This window comes from Epargyreus clarus, unplaced genomic scaffold (genome assembly GCF_041222505.1).
Source record: "Epargyreus clarus isolate Ecla_fem2 unplaced genomic scaffold, WU_Ecla_fem_2.2 ptg000021l, whole genome shotgun sequence".
Taxonomy (NCBI): domain Eukaryota; kingdom Metazoa; phylum Arthropoda; class Insecta; order Lepidoptera; family Hesperiidae; genus Epargyreus; species Epargyreus clarus.
The window spans coordinates 11,860,096-11,880,087 of NW_027332228.1; the positions used below are offsets into that span (position 1 = coordinate 11,860,096).

At 34.0% G+C, this 19,992-nt stretch overlaps 1 protein-coding gene across 1 annotated transcript in view; it reads left to right on the forward strand.

Moving 5' to 3' along the window:
- Positions 1 to 1,702: 1,702 nt before the first annotated feature.
- Positions 1,703 to 19,992, forward strand: part of sfl (N-deacetylase and N-sulfotransferase sfl) — a 143,759-nt gene continuing 125,469 nt past the window's right edge. The window contains exon 1 of the mRNA XM_073084875.1: positions 1,703 to 1,964. The gene's annotated coding sequence lies outside the window, so the exon portion shown is untranslated. The remainder of the gene's footprint in view (positions 1,965 to 19,992) is intronic.

A 19,992-nucleotide genomic window follows, 5' to 3' on the forward strand; every position in this document is an offset into this window, starting at 1 on the left:
TACATACATAATTTTTGTGATAACTTTTATCTATAATATACGCTAAAAAGACATATTTTATATTTTCTGATAATCTTTTTCTATAATATGCGCCATGGAGACGTATATTATATTTTTCAGATGACCTTTTTGAAAACGTTGTCATGAAACGAACTTAGGGGATGACTACGAAATCTGGATTATCCATGATACTCCATAGTATTTGATACAAAATGATTTATGGTATAATTATTTCTCAACAATATATAGTACAATTGACTAAAATGTAATACAATACTTTACATTTTCCAACCAGTGGCAAGTGACGATAACTTTGCAACACGACGCACCTGCACATTGTCCTGAGCACACGCATGTGGCCGCGCGGTATAATTTGTATTCGGTCGTCGATTGTTATTCCAAGGTCGATTTTTATTCGTACGTCGATTGTTATTTCAAGGTCGATTTTTATTCGAACGTCGATTGTTATTCGTACGTCGATTGTTATTCGTACGTCGATTTTTATTCGAACGTCGATTGTTATTCGTACGTCGATTGTTATTCGTACGTCGATTGTTATTCGAACGTCGATTGTTATTCGAACGTCGATTGTTATTCGAATGTCGATTGTTATTCGAACGTCGATTGTTATTCGATTGTTTTTTTGTTACTACGAATAAATCGACAATCGATTGTTGATTCCGTCGATTGTCGATTTATTCGATTGTTTTTTTTTAGAACAATCGCCCATCGCTAGGCTGTGCCTACGGAGTATATGCTTGTGTTTGTGTGCGATCACATTATCTCTAATCTCTATGACCACTCCTGTGCGCAACAACTTCAAAGTGGACTAAAAGTTTGTATCTACAATTAGTTGTTGCTACCAAACAGTATAGTCAGCTATATAGGAAGGTGCGATGCATCTCGCTTATATATTCAGAGTGGACTAGAAGTTTGAAGCAGACTTCACATGTGCTTTCTACTTTAAAAATTCATGGCCCGTCAAGCCCGTGGTTAATATTATTAACGGAAGAAAATTTTATGACTGTGATTTGCTTTTAGCTTTTTAATAATAGTAATAAAAAGTAAAACAAAAAGTAATTATTTCTAACCATACTTAGCCTTCAAAATAAATACTTATTTAGATTGTTTAGGATTTAGGTTTGGTCAATCACCATATTAAAACAAAAACAGGTTATGCTGAATTATTTTGATATAAGTCATTCATTTCTTATACAGGTATTTGGACAAAATATCTTTCGGTACTAGTAACAGTTATAACATCATATCGTATCTAGAATATCCATCCAAAGAACATCTCTCGAACGTACAGAGGTGTCATTCTGTCATTGTCAGTAACTTTTTTTTAAATGGTGTTTTACGGCTTTGGCTTTTTGCCTTTCAAAAAGACTTTTTAAATTTATAACATTATTAACTTGTTGTGTTTAGTATTTGTGTATATAACTATATAGTGAGTCAATCGCAAAAATGAATTTATAGTAAAAAGGCATCTAATATTTATCTAGATTTATAGATTATTTAGGAGAAAAAGGTCTGACAAAATATTAACCAGATTTTTCAACAGCTTTCAATATAGAAAAAATGTAAACGATTCCTTTCTTTCATTCTAAGAAAAATATACGATGCGATGTAACAAAACGCAAAATGAATGAAATATTCCACTTTGTTATTTTTTATCTGTGGTAGCTAGTAAGTTACTAATAGTTATATATACTATACAGTATAACTACAGTAAAAAAAGAGTGACTTTTTCTATCAGTGATTGTTTGGATTGTAAAATTCGGGAATTCATGTGATTACAAAGTGTAAATAAGTATTTTAACGTGTCATGGTGCATTAAACTGTAACTGTTATTATTGAAAACACACGTGCATAGTAAAAAAGTACTTGATAGCAGTATACCTGTCAACGCCAAGGTGTCTCGCCGAAAGGTACTTCCAACTGAGTTATAAACAACAAATAAAGTAAGTTGTATGAAATACAATATACCTGTTTTTGTGCTTGCTAGAATAGATAAATAACAATTGGATTTTGAGTTAACCTGTGAGTGTTTAGAAAATGCAACAATTCAAATAATTTGTGTTTATTTGATAGTTCGTATAACGATAGAACTCATTCGGTGAGAAATTCCGAGACAGTTCTTCTCTTTCTTTATCTACAACAAGAATAGCCTTATTAAAATCGAAACACAAGTATTTTTTTTTAGTATTCACTTACATTTTTTTTATAATAATATAAATGCAAATCAAACTGCATTTTCAACTAGCGTTTAAACAACTTGTGTATGGTATAGATGTTTAGATACGCATGTATAAGATGCACCAGCAGTGACACCACTATTAGTATTATTATGTGTCTGTATTATTATTCATATTACTTATTGTTTATTAGAGAACACATACTTCTTAACATTACTTTTTTATTTAATATAGGAATAACAAACTACTAATAAATGCTACTGCCACCCATGGCCATCTATCTTCAATCCCAAATAAGTTTAGGTTCCTACCTGAGGTCGGTCACAGATTTGCGTACTTGACTTAGGAGTTCCTAAGTAAATTTTGCACACTTATAATTAGAGTTAAATATCATATAAACAGAAACTGCAACATAATTATTACAACAATTCGCTGCTTTGCAAGAATAATGGCACAAGTAAAAAAGGTAATTTTCCAGGAGAGCCAGTTTAAAATTAAACAATGTTTTTGGTTTGAAATCTTTTATTTAAATGAGAAATAGAATAATGATAAATACAATTATAAGTAGGTATTTAAATAACCGTAGTACTGTTAGGGCACATTCAAATAGAAAATATTTTGGATTAAATTGTATCTTTAACAGTAACTAAAATAAATTTTGAGTTGTGTCTTTGTTTTTGCAAAGCAGCAATATGTGAATGTAGATGTGTATTGATTTGATGAATGAAGGTTCATTCTAGTAGCCTAGTGTCTAGGTAGACAAATAGTGATATACCAATAAGAAAACATTAGTTAAGGGTGGAGGTGATGATGTGATTTTATCAACAATATTTCCGGTGAAAATGAATCCGTCTAAAGATCAAGGTATATGGACCTCCTTTCAGGATAAGAGTGACGTAGGCCATCGTCCAACATGCTGGCCATACATGTTTTAACACTTACATTACACCCTTTTGAGAAGCTTTTAATTTTGTTGATTCCTCAATTCATTTACTTTGTCCATCAAAGCAGGTAATAATTAATGTGCAATATTAACATTATATTGAAATATCAGAGGTGCCTGGTATTCATACCTAAGACCTCTAGTTTAAAGGGCCTAATTTATAATTACTATGCTATCATTAATAATGCTTGTAGTAATAGCACACACACAGACACACAAGAAGATATATTATTAAAGTGGTGTTTCAAGGGAGATTTTTTTATGAAACAGTGTAACTGATTGCTCAGGGGTTCGTGGTTTACCTCAGTAGGACTTACATCTTGGGGTGGATTACAATGTTTACAAGTGGCGGTTCATTACTTCTGTATTAAAACGAAAAGATAGTGAAGACTTAAAACATCAAATTGTCTAACAATTTTTTTTTATTTTATATATATTTCTACAATAACATTCATATTTATTTTAAAGATTTTTTTTACAATTTTTGTGTCAATTTATAGGATGAAAAATCTCACATTTACTTAATACTAGCTGACCCGGCAGACGCTGTGTTGCCATATAAATAAAAAAATGTTAAGGGTTAACAACCCTTATCACTTAGGGGTATGAAAAATAGATAGTAGCCGATTCTCAGACCTACTGAATATGCATATAAAATTTGGTGAAAATCAGTAAAGCCGTTTCAGAGGAGTATGGTAACTAACATCGTAACACGACAATTTTATATATAAGATGTAGCCAGTAAGATATGTTTTACATAATTTAATGCATTGCGATACCCACATAAACCATAACAAGTTTGATTTTTTAAACTTAATTACAAATCTCTCCATACTTCAGTTATCCTTTTATTAGATACAGGATCAATATTTGAGGACAATTTAAGGTCTGCCTCTACTTAAAGGGAAAATATTTTTTATTTGGTTTGATATATATTTCACCAGTTCTTAGTTTCTTCTTCCATTGAAACATCATTTTTATAATTTTCTTAAAATTGTATCTTCAAAGGAAATGCACCTAAAAACAAAGTATATGTATTTTAAAAGCAATGTTATATTACTATGCAATTTGGGGTGACATATGTGTTAATACTATGCAATCATTAAGATCAATTATGCTGGTTAGTTGAGCATACTCCGAATGTATTGACGTTATGATTGAATCCGACATTGCTTTGTGCCTCAGATGTGCTTTATCTTGTCGCAAGTAGTTTGCATACAGAGTACAGATAGTGGAAGATTATGAATATATCGTAATTATAATTTGTCCCCTAAGTATGAACTATCATTGAACTATCATTGACTAAGCTCAGTGAGCTACGAACTATTTTTTAAGTTTCTCTTACGATACAATCGTGACGACGGAATTGTGATAAAGACAAAAAACCCGACTGTTTACAAATATGTTACTCCCATAATTTAGAAATCTCGTGCTGTAGGTGCGTCAGCTTCGCGGTCTTTTTATCCGACTGAGGAGATAATGTTTTTGAGCGTATCCATATACGTCTTCCCCATTTTGCTCTAAAAATCGCGCGTTTACGAAACGCGCTGCCAAACGTTGTAAAACTTACTACTGAACTTTACATTACTGTACGGGTACAATGTTTTTTGTTTTTGTTGTTCACTAATGGTTGTCGTTAACCCATTACTGTCTCACTGCTGGGCACGGGTTCCTTCTCGTAAGAGAGGAGTAAGAGGGGTTTATACCAACACTTGATAGACTCCTCACACACGTTTGAGACCTTTATTTTTAAATATTAAGTTTCCTCACGATGTTTTCCTTCATCGCCATAGATAAAGAATTATGATAATTCAATTCTAATATGCACATATTCTTTTAAAATCAGATGTTTAATGCCTGGAATTTGAACCTAGGACCCAATTGATCGGCGCAGCTTCAATCACTTGGCTATCACTGATTCACTCACTATTGCACATAGCAATATCGCACTCAGTGACAGTGGCAAGGCACAGCGTGACACTACCTCGTGACCAGAGCCTGACAGTCTCGTACATTTGTTACCGATCTTGCATACTAAGCGTCCTTCCAAATGTTGTTACGTCACACTTCTCTTCAAGCAAGTTGCGTTAGAATTTCGAACAACACCTGAGTACTATATCGTAAATGGTAAATGGTTTCAAAGTCAGCCAGTACCCAATTTAAGTATTGTACTGGAATAATACTCAAAACGTATACAACATGATTACGTTACACGATGAATGGATATTTTGTAAGGGTCGTAGTTCAAAGCTATTGAGTCGAATAAATAAAATGGAGATAGGTACTACTATGTACTTACATTTGTCAAGGGCCGATTTCCATTTTACGGATAAAAACTTGCTGAATATCATTTGTTATGCAAACATTTATCCCAATTATTTTTCATAGTCCATTAATACGTTCATATATATTTTTGATGGTGGAACAATCCTTGTTTAGTGTAGAAATAATCGTACTTGAGATTTTTTAAAATATAACTTAAAGGTGTATGACTCATCAATACTAGACGAGCGCGTGGACTACGGCCTAAATGTTTGAGATAAGGCTCGTTTTCAAAGGAGAAACCTGGACATCCAGGGGGACAAAAATGGGTTATGATAGAAAATATATAAATAGCCAGAGAACTGTCGATTTTTCTTTTTATTTGCCAACCAATTTTCTTTTTGTTTTCGTAACTATTGATAAGCTAATGTTATCAATAAAATGCTTGAAAATGATCGAATTTCTATCACCGGACGAATCTCCCATATGCCACTACCGTTTTATATTCAGCGTTAGTTGTATCGTAACACTCGTAACTGTAACGGCGTTGGCCAGATTGGGGCGTTTCCTTGCCAATATTTACAAGGGAAATAGGGTCAACTGTCTGTTCCGCAGGCCTGTGATTAAGCCGTCACTGCCAAATTATCCTCATAATGCCGCCTCGCTCCTCTAATTCCGGTGGCTTCTGGACACTTCGTTCTAAGTGCTCGCGATTTGCATATTTTTGGTTCAGGTGTATATATTTACTGCTGTATAATAAAATTGGTATATTTGTGTCAGGTTATACTTTGATACTTTAAAACTTATCTATGCTTTAAAATGACAATAACAATAACATTTTCTTTTAGCATGAAATGATACCAGAATAGATATAGCTACATCCCTTTTCTTATATTTTCTATTGACGTTACAAAATCATTTTACGAACGGGTGTACAATTCTACAAGTCTTAATGGCATTTTCACCCAAAAAAACAGAACATATTGTTTACTTATTTTTATGATAGTATGTATTAGAGTACCAAATGAGCATGCTGTTCAACTGCCGGCCATGGACATCTGTAATCAACATACCTCTCACCTGTAGTTCTATCTGAGGTCTCCGCTGACGAACCACAAAGCACGATACCATCTTATATGTGGAGGTACCCCTACCTTAGTTGAGTTAGATAAAGATTAATTTGTGATAATGCAATAAAGTAAAAGGCAACATATTTTTTTACATAATTCAATTTCAAATTCCAATTTAATTTTTTCATTGTTGATAAGTGATACGCACGCTCGACGTCATTGTTGTTTTAATTGTTCATAGCGGGCACTTTATTCTGGGGAGGTCACACGTTATCTAAAACAGCTGTCGGGTGCACAAGGGTTACAATGGTCTCGTTTGTATCCGCGCCGTGTAATATTGTTCGTAATTTAAAATATCGGCCACGTTGGAACGAGCGGCGCCGAGTTTATTTTCCAGCTGAAATGTGGGGTTATCCGAGGTATTGTTGTGTTGATTAGATCAGGGAAGCTTTGTTCTGAAGAGAATGGGTTCATTCGCAGTTATAGTTCGTCGCATGCACGCGACTCGACCGGCTGCGGTCGCACCGTACCTGTTACGGCGTTGTGACCGACCGCAGCTGAATACATTACAGGTGTTACTCAGTACATGGCAACTCGGAGTTAAGTGGAACAAAATTATTTTCGTGGGTTTGTAGCAATTTATTTTTACATTCGTCTTTTTAAGGCGGAAATAAAGTCTGATGATCAATGTAGAAATATCTGTAAAATGATTATTTTTTTTACTATATACGTAATAGTAGAAAGCAATTATTGATCGAATGGATGCAGTAAAAAATATTTCTTTAATTAATTATTTTACTGTGTGATGTGTGTATGACGTGCCGTGTGTGCGGTGACGCCGTAAATTGTTATCGTATCGCTCGTTATTCTTACAAAAATAAGCTCATATCCATTTGAACTTCGATCAGTCTTTGTCAAACGGCTACGCACCTTTGTAGGTAATAGAGACCTACTGCTGGGGACACTGCAGAGGTATCCGGGGTGACAGCTATTTTATTAAAATATAAATTTAAATTATATATTTTATACTATTTAATACTTATGTTCTTAACCTTATTTGACTCACTTGTCTAATTTGCTCTTATAAAAACTTTTGCTGGCGCTAGAAAAGTAATCAACTCTCAAAGTGGGCGGTGTAACAAATGAGTTTGAGAACCTCTGAGTTAGATCAATGCTGGCATCGTACCTCTATAGAATAATATAAATAAATAGTCTTTAAATAAATAATTTAATGTAAGTTGTTTGTTTATTACCTAAGTTGTACTTACATAACAAAATTGACGTGAATTACTCCGATGAAGGACCGTTCTTTCGATTACAAGGGAGGTATCCCTCGAATTACGAGTACATATCTTACTACCAAAAAACTCGAGCACAGAAAGGGTACTTTTGTAGGGACGCACACAATACGCTAAATGCTTATGTTTGCGATGACTGTCCCTCTTGGCCAATGGGCTCTATTATTATCATCCGGGCTCCTGTGCGCTGAATTGGCTAAATGTTTTGTACTCATGAAAAGATTCAAGATGACGGGGAAATTGTTAAGAAAATTGATCACTTCCACTCGAGTAGCTCGGGTTTGTTATTTTTCTAGAAGTTTTTGTCCGTCTTGTACCGGAGGTGGGTATTTTGTAGGAAATAGGTAGTTATGTAGTTAGGCACATGGTTTTTTTGCTTGTGTTTGTTATCGATAGTACTTTGTACTTGTGTTGCGAACTACGACCGAAACCTACTCAGCATATTACAGAATAAAATATTTTTTGCCACTTTGATTTTTGTCCTGTAATCTATAATCCTAACTAATATTATTAAAGCAAATGTGAGTTTGTTTCTTTGCTACACTTTGACGGCTTTATAACATAACCGTTTGTGATGAAATTTTGTACACGCACATGTTGTCACGGGTTCAGAAAAGAACATAGGGTATTTTTTATCCCAAAAAAGTACTGTTCGAGGAGTAAATAAAAACCTCTGACCGCCAGCGATGCCGCGGGTAAAAGCTAGTTATTAAAAAAAACCGATAAAAATCAGAAACCGTTTTTTAAGCTCTTGAGCGTTTACAAGTTTTCTATAAACCAAAACCAGAACGTTAATATACGTGAACAGATTAGTTGAGCATATACAGAAACGTTTGTTAAAGCCTAGATCCTAGGTTTTTAATTAATAATATAAAAGTCGTTTTGTAAAAAAAAATATATTTTAACGAATAAATTCGAATGTCTACTTTTCAATTACCGTCACCCTACTTGGGAAGTCCCACGGGAAGTAAGTCGGATACTTTAATTACAAATGTTGTCCTTACGAACTTAACAAGATATTTGAGGCTTATCGTAATTTTGGTCTAGCTTGGGGTTACTTTGAGATAAGGGCATTAGGTTGAAAATCCCTGTCTTGGAGACTTAAAAACTTGAAAGTTGGAACGCCACGTTTAAGTAAATCATAAATGACAGCTTTGAGTTAGAACAGACTTATTTTAAAATTTTGTTAAAGTTTCAATATTGATACCTAGTCTACATCTATATATTTTAGAAGTAGCAAACGGGCATGCAATCTACCCGATAGTATAGAACCTGTCGCCCATGGATGCCTATAGTCGACTCCAGATAGAAATAGAAATTTATTTTTATTTATTTATTTATATAACAACAGTATTAAGCTCTGCTATGTTCTGGTTTGAAGAGTTTGGTAAGGGAGACATACTTTTCCGAGGCGTTCCAGCTTAGTCCTGGTCCTGCACGCTGGTCTGCTACTCGTATATATTGTATAAAAAAGTGCGTTACTTACTACCCCTGAGGACTAGGGGCGTAGGTAGGGTTCTCAGATTTTCAAACGATCTATTTTACACACACACACACACTAACAAGACAGGGTCACCCAAGTTCTACGATCACTTTATAAAATTTGTCGAACGAAAATGTATTTTAGTTCACTTACGATATGATGGACTGTCAGTAGACGGAGTAGATATACCGATCGCGTAACGTTTGCTCGGGCATCCATCGTGCAAATTCAAATGCGTGATTTATTACCCAAAAATAGGGTTGCCAACATTTTATTGGATGATTATCACTACACTTCGAAGAAAGTATTTTAAAGAAAACTCAAAACTAGCAATTATTATAAGAATAAAAACCCGACTGCTTTAGGATGTAACTACATGTGACGACATGTTTTAAAATCTGTTGGGGCTGTATGCCGTAAAGAATGAGACATTTATACATAGGTACTTATGTCTATACACGATAAAACATTACCCTCCGTGATCGGGCGAAACAATATTATATGTTGTTAGTTTGGTAACCCTGCCAAAGAATCGTACGGCGTAAGCTGTAGTGACGGGGTGTGTCGATCAATCACCGGTGCGGATGGACCGCGACACGCCATTAGATGGCGCCCGGCTCAGATGTTCTGAGTCGCCTGGCCACGACTTAACTATATTGTCCCTTTATCATTAAATTAACTACACTATTCTCATTTCACCCATATCGTAGGTAAGGTTTTCAGATCGTGTGGAACTTGTTTTGTATTTTTTTACCGTTTAGTTTTCAAGTGTGCTCCGTGAGCTTGGTAAATGGCATTGTACAATTGCTGTTATATTCTGAATCCACGTGAAGTCGAAAGTACAGATTGTTTAATAATCACAGATGGAGCATTGTGGTGGGCTATGCAAGGCTTCCCAACTATGGGTGTCTCCATAAATGGATTAGCGTCATATTAAATGGGATCTTAACGTAATTTATCGAACTAATTTAGGATTGATGGCGGTCTTCTCGAACTAGATCAGCATGCCACTTTTGCTGTTAGTATTATGATTCCGGTAGTGATTAATGATTGCACCAAACTCGTTAAACTACTCGTAATTTGAGTGCTTGCATTAATTCAGTTATAATGTACTCTATTCCTAATCGCATTCAGTAATTCAGTGCATAGTGCAAACAAAGCAGTGATAACTTAGCAGGTTCAAATACTAGACATACACCCATGATTTGAAGTAATCGGCTAATAAGAATGTGATAGAAATCTTATTGAGGAATTTACATGTCTGAAAGATCTTTGAAGGAAGGTCTCAGAGCTATGTGACGTATATCAATCCGTACTCTCATATTGTGTGGAAATCTCTGCTCAATAGTAGAACACTATGGTAATAATTTTAAGTAATAAGAATCTCTGAAGAACCACCCGGGTTCACAAAAAACCAAGGATTTCTTGAAGCTTAAAACGGATGATTATATTTTGATATTATTCAAATAAGCTTAGAAAATACCCGGTATTTTTTAAATCCACACTACTATTTTATTTATGAATGTCGATAAAAATCCCTTTGTGGTTTTCAGTGCTGAGAATTATAGGTTTCTCTTCTGCAGGTAATGGGCAATGCTTATCGAAATAAATGGGCGTTATTAGTTCAGTTCTTACAGGATGATATGACGTAGGTATGCTCTTGTTTATCTAAGATAAAATCTTGACTAAATACTCCATATATGTACAGTAAAGTAGTATGTACCATATTACTGTAACTATAATTTAGAATCTGGTCTCATAGTATATAATGTTTTTCTCACGATGTTATAATTTAAAAAATATATAGATAGGTAATATTTGAAATACGTTTTTGTACAGATGACTTTTTGAGCTTTTTGTCGTTAAGGGTCTATGAAAATATCACAGTGCAACAGATAGACAAATAGACGCCAAGAACAAATACTTATAGATGCCGAACTTCGAAATTGCTTTTTTAGTTCACAGTAAACAAACCAGTAAGATAGCTACTGTAAACACCGTTGATCTCTGAGAAGGAGTTGACAAACACTTTTATGCCATCCAAGTTTATAAAAAGAATGTATTTCTTTATACGCTTTTGTGAAAGCTATCAAAGGGCGGGGAGAAACATAGAAGTGCAATATCAGCTTGGCACATACAACACATGAATAAAGCGCCGTTTACCCCTAACCCCATTGTTCGCTCTACGTGATATAGGGACATGAACTAGCAAACAGTGAACGTAAGCGCGCGCACGACACGTGGCATCCGCACAATAATAGACTGTGTCCATTAATTAGACCAACATGTTTCATCGTAATGGACTAGACAGCGGTGACGCGCTGCCGAGCCGTTAGTTAGCGCTATATCTAAGCTGTACGATTATACTATTATATTTCTATTAAACGTAAGTAAAATATGGAGTGGCTGCATCTGCTGCACACAGATCATATTCCGACCGGTTTGATATAACGTCATGTTGCTAAGTGTGAATTGTTAACACAAGACGAAGGATTACAAAATCAAATAAACCGACAGCTTAAAAATATATCACTCTCATAATTAAGATGAATTCAACGTCACCTCATGATAAAATCCGTCAAGCCGTTTAGGCTGCATGGTGTGCCAAAGAATGAGTCCTACATACAAAAATACGCTCGGAAAACATTGCCACCCGCAGTCGTTTAAACAGGAAATCCGAATATCTGAAATAAAGCGACGTATTCTTAAGCAAAATCCTATTCCCAACGCAATGGAGTAAACGTAAAACGTTCGCTGACGTAGTCTGTTTCTTTTTCGAGTCCAGCTGAATAGCTTGGCTAAGAGGGATGTCACTGAGCACCTTTTAGCTCGCTTTTCTCTCATAAGAAAAAAACCCTTTTCTTACGTACAAGTTACGTCGCCTTTTGTGTAATGCATCTGGACTACACGATTTGCCTGAAGGCAAAAGCGTTTTATTTTGACAATATTCTGACACCTAAAGGTTCCGCGGAAAATGAGTTGAAAAACTGTTTTAACAAGTCACATGTGTTTTAAAAACGCGAAATTAAAACAAATTAAGGTGCCGCTTTGTTTTTCTGAAATTTTAATGTACCATCCGACGTCTGGCGCTACCGAGAGGCGTCTTACAGTTGTAAGAGGTAGGTTTAGGTTAGAAACTGTGCCAATACAGGTAATCATACATACATATTATATAGACTTCATAACCCTTCTGTCACAGTGGGGTAATAAACAAACCAAATCTATCATTGTACAAGTAGCTAACAGCTGCGGCTAAATGCTAGTTGTATTTAACGGAGTCGATATTTTCCTGTGCAGCGTGGAACATTTGCTGAAAAATGGAGACTCCTTCGTGTAGGTATCATCAATCCTCGTCTGGCGGAGTCTTGTTGCTCGTTCACTGTTATAGGATGAAGCCATTCACCTTTCACATGTAGGCCATTAGTAGAAAGATAGGCTCGATACTGTAGCACGTGCTGCGCTGCGCCCCTTCCCAGATAAGCCCGCAGCGTTAAATATGTGCCTCCCGCCGTTTGCGGTCGATGTTACTCTATAATTCTTCGTCAACACCTATAGTGAAAAGTTTTGGCAAACTGTAATACGTGTCTTAAAACATATTTAAGAGGAAAAAGGTATGTATCAGATATTTGAATATTTTCGCCTGCGAGATGCAGGCGAAAATATTCAAATATGAGCGTATGGATCTTCGTATCGGATGAATATTTCAGTATCTTTCGTTATGAAGGCAGTTATCGCTTTATATATTAAATTTACGTCTAAAAATATTATAAACAATCAAGATATACGGCGAAAAATCGAAGCTAAAGATCGCTATTTGGAAGAATTTATTATTGTCAATCTGTATCGTTAGTATAAGGGTAGAATACTAATTTACATCCATATTTATTAAGGGCGTCGCTTTCAGTTAAAGACAAGATGTGCTGAAGAAGCCATTATTGTCAGCAGGGCAAAGGTTAAAATTGAAATTTTGCTTATTTTTCTACGTTGCTTCGCAGAGCCATCGTCATTTAAATATTAAGCAAGGATTATCTTTACAGTGCAAACCGTTACTGCTCCTGATAAGATTCTAAGTAATTTATACTTTATAGTAGTTAATGTCTATTGCTCTGCTGCATCATGTATAATTTTAAACACTGATGAACATAGACTAATTATAACTTCATTAGCATTAGGAAAGTAGACATTATCTCGTAAGGTTTAGGATATATAATATTATTCTGAACTGAAGCCTTTGTGGTCCTCAACGCATGTTATGGTTTTTGCAAAAAAATATTTTTATTGGGTGTTAGTAGGTTGATTGTGTAACTTAGTACCATACTATTTTGGTACCAATATTGTATTTATTACTTCGTAAATATGTAGATCCAATGACAACAAAATAAACATGAATTTTAATTTTAATTCGATAATTTTTTTGGCGAGTTAAGACAAATCGATAGAAAAACAGCAGACAAAACGTTTTATTTTTCTATATAAGTAAATAATTCTTAGTCTGTAATTTTTAAAACCAGACGGATTTTTTCGGCATTCAATATTTTGCGTAAGCATGATGATCTACCTAAATAATATAATATGATTTTATTTTGTTAACTACGTATTTTCACCAACAATTTAAACTCCACTGAGCACTCAAACGTAATTTTGAGAACCTAACAATGTGTAGACTATTTTTCAAGGATCATTATTCAACCTTTCGAATATAAAATATATTTATCCCAGTTTGATGTAGGTAAGCGTACAATTGATTTGAAAGAGTTTAATATTACATTTTGAAAATATTTTCTAAATAATATATCTAATCTAAATTACTTTAAGCGTTTTTATGTGACAAAAATATATTTATATTACATAATTAACTATAAAAATATTTGGTATACAAAATACAAAAGTAAATTCAGACAAATAATATCTATAAAAGTAAAAGGAAAATAATGATTTTAAATGGGTCTATACAATTATTTCATTTTAATTACATTAAATCTGTGGCTACATACATGGCAAATACTGTACATGAGTTCTAAAATAATATCATCAATATACAGTATGACAAACCATAGTTGGATTCAGACGCATTTTGAAGAAATTTACAATATTTAGGTCTTACTCCGTACAAATGCCTTCGACCATGATTCACGGATATTGTATATGCCAATGTTATAATATATGTTATCGTCGTTAATAAGAAGCTTGGATATTAACGATATCACATTTTTATAACGTTACATTAAAGTAATAAGTGACTCATTTGATACTACAGTTTAAAAACAGATGCGGGTAGGTGAAGTGGGGACGACACCTTGGCGGCGCTCGAATTAACAGAGAGCGACATTCTGGTCGGAGACTTCAGCAAGAGCAGTCGAATAACGGAGATACTTGTGTAGTTATAATACTTCTAATCACTAGTGTGAACTTACTTACGTATAATTGTTATATCGTTACTCTGTACCGTTTATGTGACTATATTATTACATGACTTCAAGACCTACAAGATGAGTTTGATTTCATCAGAAGTGTACAAGAACCAGCTCACAATCATGGACGGCGATTCGTAAGTACGAACATACTTGACACAGGAATAAAAACCGTGAGTTAAAACATTATTATGTCATATGTGAATTCATCTTGGTAGAATAAGTAAAAATGGGGGTAGATAAATGTCGTTGATGTAAGGGAAAACTCATTTGAATTAAGAAAATGGATAGATTGAGACTAGTAATTCAATGAAATGTTAATATCCTCTGAAAATGATATACTTAAATTTTGTGAACAAACTTTACTCTTATCAAATTACTTGTTAACATTGTAAACTGAGGTGTTTACTTCAAAATAAGTGCATTTTCTGTGAAGAAGTGTCTAAAAGTAATTTTGCAAGGCAGTTCTTGTGGTAAATCTGTCCATTTGGTTAAATTCTGTGGTGTAAAAAGTAAATCCTAATTGTTCTAAAGTTACACCTACTTTGAAATATATAGAAATACACGTACTTATGAAAATATTTTAAGGATCTTTAATCTTAAATGTCAGGCTTTACAGATATGGGAACCTAATGGTTGTTAATATAGGCTAATGTACGCCAGAAATTGCATACAGGTTAGATTTGAATTTATTTTTGATAACTTTTAATGTTTCAAACGGGGTTTACGTATATGCGATTGTTTTTATTGTATGGAAGGGACTATGCGGTAGCAACAAACGCAGTTACAGAGTACAGTATACCTACTTGATATAAGTGACACGTTTATTAAGTTGCAAAATTTTGATTATTCATAATTGTACAGAAATGTATAATATCTACGTGGTACATATTTAACTGCCTGCAAAAAAGTATCACGACCACGGTATTGAGTGGCTGAGTGTACCCAGGAGGGAAATGGTAAATGAGTTTAAGGTTTATTGTTTTTTTTTTTTGGATATTAATTGACTATATTTAAAAATAAACTTGCATTCACATCTACATTGTTCACATTTTCATTTTATAAATCAATGAAAGTTTCCTTTTGATTTCATATACTTGATACGTAATTGTTATGAAAGAAGCATACGTACGTTGCCAAATTTAGATTTCCATCAATTCTAGGCGAATTCACGCAGTACTGTGTACTACTGTGTTTTGACTCCCATAAAGTATAAATGCACATTAGTTAATGATCTATAAGAAAACTGAGAAACTTATGCGCAGCGGTCTTTGGAATATTATATATAAAAATATCTCTCTTATCTCCCATTCTACTTCAGACTGACTCACTTATACATAATATTAAATGTCTGTTTTAAATTTAGTATGCAACGTTTCGTTTTGTATTAATAATTCTTTACATCTCGTAATTTTAAATCTTTAAATTTCAATTTGAATTTGACACATTACACGTCCTTTTGGTTTGAAAATTGGGCACTATCAAATACTGGTAAATGAAGTTTGTACCTTAAACGTTGAGACGCTTAGACTATCGATATTATTAATTATGTGAGCCATTTACGAAATGATAAACGGGATCCACTTTGTATGGGATTGAGAATAAATTATTTTAAGTAAAATAATAATAATAATAATAATAAATTCATGCTTTTATAACTTGAGCTTAGTTCTATTTACAAGTTACAGCAATTAAGTTATTATACGTATTAAGTGAGAAACGGTCACTGAAGCCTACATAAATTTAGATAGTCTCTTGTATACCATATTTAAAATGAGTCTTGCCTGCGACTTTGTTCATGTGGAGTCAGAATATAATTTGAATTGCATTTTTAAAACGAGTCTTGCCTGCGACTTTGTTCATGTGGATTCAAAATATAATTTGAATTGCATTTTTAAAACGAGTCTTGCCTGCGACTTTGTTCATGTGGATTCAAAATATAATTTGAATTATACAATGCCCTCTGTCAAGATCACGGAGTACGTTAGTAATTTGGAATTGTCCATTACCTGGTCATGTAATGTTTTTTTAAAAAAAATGTATACTTTTGACATCGACTTCGTAGTTTTGGTTTTAATGCATTTTCAAATATACAAACCGACAGACAATTTTTCTTTTTCAAATATATTCGATGTAAACACGTGAAGATTTCATTCTTATTATATGTATATCATAGCCAAATGAATAATAATGTAATCAAATAAAAGCATAGGTACATTTCGATGGGATTTTCTTATACAATAATTTACTTTTCATATAGATTTCATACGGTTCACAATTGCGTCATGTCTAGGTTTTCTCTATAGAAACATCGAGCATCTCCTTGAGAGTGTTGGTTGTAAATGATACATATTATATTAATATAATCTATATAGATATTACGCACTAATATAATTTTTATTACAAACTATATAAAAGTCAGGTGAAGCCGAGGCGTTTGAAATATATATAATAAATATGAATTGTTCGGTAATAAGGTGTATCATAAGATAGTTTGACTAACTGTTTGTTTGGCTGGCTGGTATAAAATCATGATCAACTTTAATAGACCTTTTTCAGGTCATAAAAATTTTAGGTTGTGATTGATAAGGAGCCACATGTTATGTAAAACAGTTATAGTTTTAAATCTGACGATCGTGATGAGACAAAATTAGAATCGGACAAGATTATTAAAATCATGTCATGTCATAGGTATTTCAAAATTTTTAAATAAATCTGACCGTTCAAAGTAGGTAAAAATCGAATTCAAATATTCCGTTACATACATACAGGTCAAGTTAATAAAAGCGTGGCAAAAATAAAAGCGTGTTTAAAAAAAATCTTTTATCAGTTGTAGACACAAATAAGTATAGTTAAATAATGGCCGGTTTCTGAAGTCATTTTTCTTGGTAGGTAGTTTACGAGTGTGTATTCAATAACACTATCCGTTTGATAACTACCTACGGAAAAAAAAATCCGCTTCCGAGGAACTCAATGTAAGACAAGGTCTGTTTAAACTCCGTTTAGATTAACGGACCATTTTAATGTGTTTATTCTTTCCATAACATTATTTGATTTTTTTTTAAAAACGACGTTTGCGTAAAGTCTAGCAAATCTTCCTTAGTATAATGCATAACTTTTACAGTAAAATAGCCCAAACTATAACTTCCTTATGGGAATCTTAATTTAAAACTTTTGGTGAAATAAAAAAAAAAAAAAAGTTAAGTAGTTAAGCCATACACAATTGACAAGTATGTCGCTGACGTGAACGCATGGGTCCTTTGCTTTGTTAATTAAATTTTGAAATTCATGTAATAGTATGTATTATTATAACTGAATATAAATTCAATTTAATGTAATGAAATTTCTTTCTGACTTTCAAAAGTGGGTTATGTGGCCCTACTTTGAAAGAAATAATTTGAATTTGTGATAAATAACGTAAAAAAAATTGGGTTCATACAACTTATACGTGTTATATTGTGTGAAATTCATGGTTAGTTTACCATTATTTAGTCTTTAACTTTGATATCATTCATTTCAAATATTCACGATATATTATTATTTTGATACTGCTTCATCAGTTGATAAAAGACGTACATTGGAAAGGCAACTATTTGTATAAAATAACATTGTAATAATTAAAAGAAGTACTAAGTAGTAATAAAATAATTTTATAATAGTATTTTGAGTCGCACAGATTCATTTAGTGGCCAACTATAGATCTATCTATCTATCAGTATAACAGTTATTGAACAGGTTGTTGAGCATTCCGAAATGGACTAATAAGATAAACGTCGTTATTCTGATGCGTAACTTTATCGAATCAATAGTTGTTGGAGATTTAACTATTGGACTTAGAATCCAGACATAAGTAAAGTGGGCAGCTAGATGTTGTCATTACTGTAGGTGTAGGAAACTTTTTTTTAGTTTGATTTTTATTTATCTGTAGTTAAGATGGATTAGTGCAGATGCCTCGAGCAGTGTAATGTTCGCGGGTGTCTCTTGGTGATGCATATGGTTGGGTGTATGTATGTATGTATGTTGGGTGGATGTATTACATTGAGTGAATATTGCATTTTTAGAGTAAATTTGAGTTGAGCACTGGCCGAATGTTATCGTAAACAAGGTATAAAAACTGCGGTGATACATGACTAGAGTGATCCTATATGAACATCACCTAGTTTAAACCGTGTGTTTTATTATTTAACAATGGTCTAATGCATTCGCTTCAATACCTGTCGCGCATATGACATTTATGTAAAGAGTCCTTATGAACTATGCCTGCAACAGAAATCCGTGGTGAACACTGTTGGGGCAGATTTATAACCTAGGTAATACACAACTAGTGTGATTCTATATGAACATCACCTAGTTTAAGCCTTGGTTCGGATCAACAGTTCGGGCTTTTTACATGCGAGTCGGTATTGCAAGAAAATGCGTAGAGTTTAAGCCATGTTTTTGATAAACAGTTCGGGCCTCTTACGTGCGAGTCGGTATTACAAGAAAATGTGTAACTCTTCTGGACTTAGGCATTAAACAACTGGTTTTCTTTTGCAGCTCTTGCATCAGACCATACACGATCGAGGACGAACGTGTGAGCAGGACGGCCGAATGTTATCGTCGTTAATAAGAAGCTTGGATATTAACGATATCACATTTTTATAACGTTACATTAAAGTAATAAGTGACTCATTTGATACTACAGTTTAAAAACAGATGCGGGTAGGTGAAGTGGGGACGACACCTTGGCGGCGCTCGAATTAACAGAGAGCGACATTCTGGTCGGAGACTTCAGCAAGAGCAGTCGAATAACGGAGATACTTGTGTAGTTATAATACTTCTAATCACTAGTGTGAACTTACTTACGTATAATTGTTATATCGTTACTCTGTACCGTTTATGTGACTATATTATTACATGACTTCAAGACCTACAAGATGAGTTTGATTTCATATATATTATACGTTTACCTCTAGCGATGTTTTTGCCATTCACATCCCGATGTCGAGCCGTTATGTGCAAAAACCTTCAAGAGGGCGTATATTACGCGCTGTATGGCGTCGTTCGCGTATTGTTCGGGCGGCGTCGGAAGCTGGAGACCTTTGTTCCAGGACATGGCGTGGTCGTTACTTTATCTCATTACACGTGTCGCTTGCGGTCTAACGAAGCTGCTCGCCGCAATTGTTACCTTCAGAATTAATGTGTCTCGCCTTATAATACCCGTAACACTTAACTATTGTCCGGGAAACTGGTGGCTATTTGACTGTAAACCTGTGCGTCTTGTTATGCCGAATACAAGCACCAAATGGTACAAACAAGATTAATATATCTGGGGGCACAACAAACCC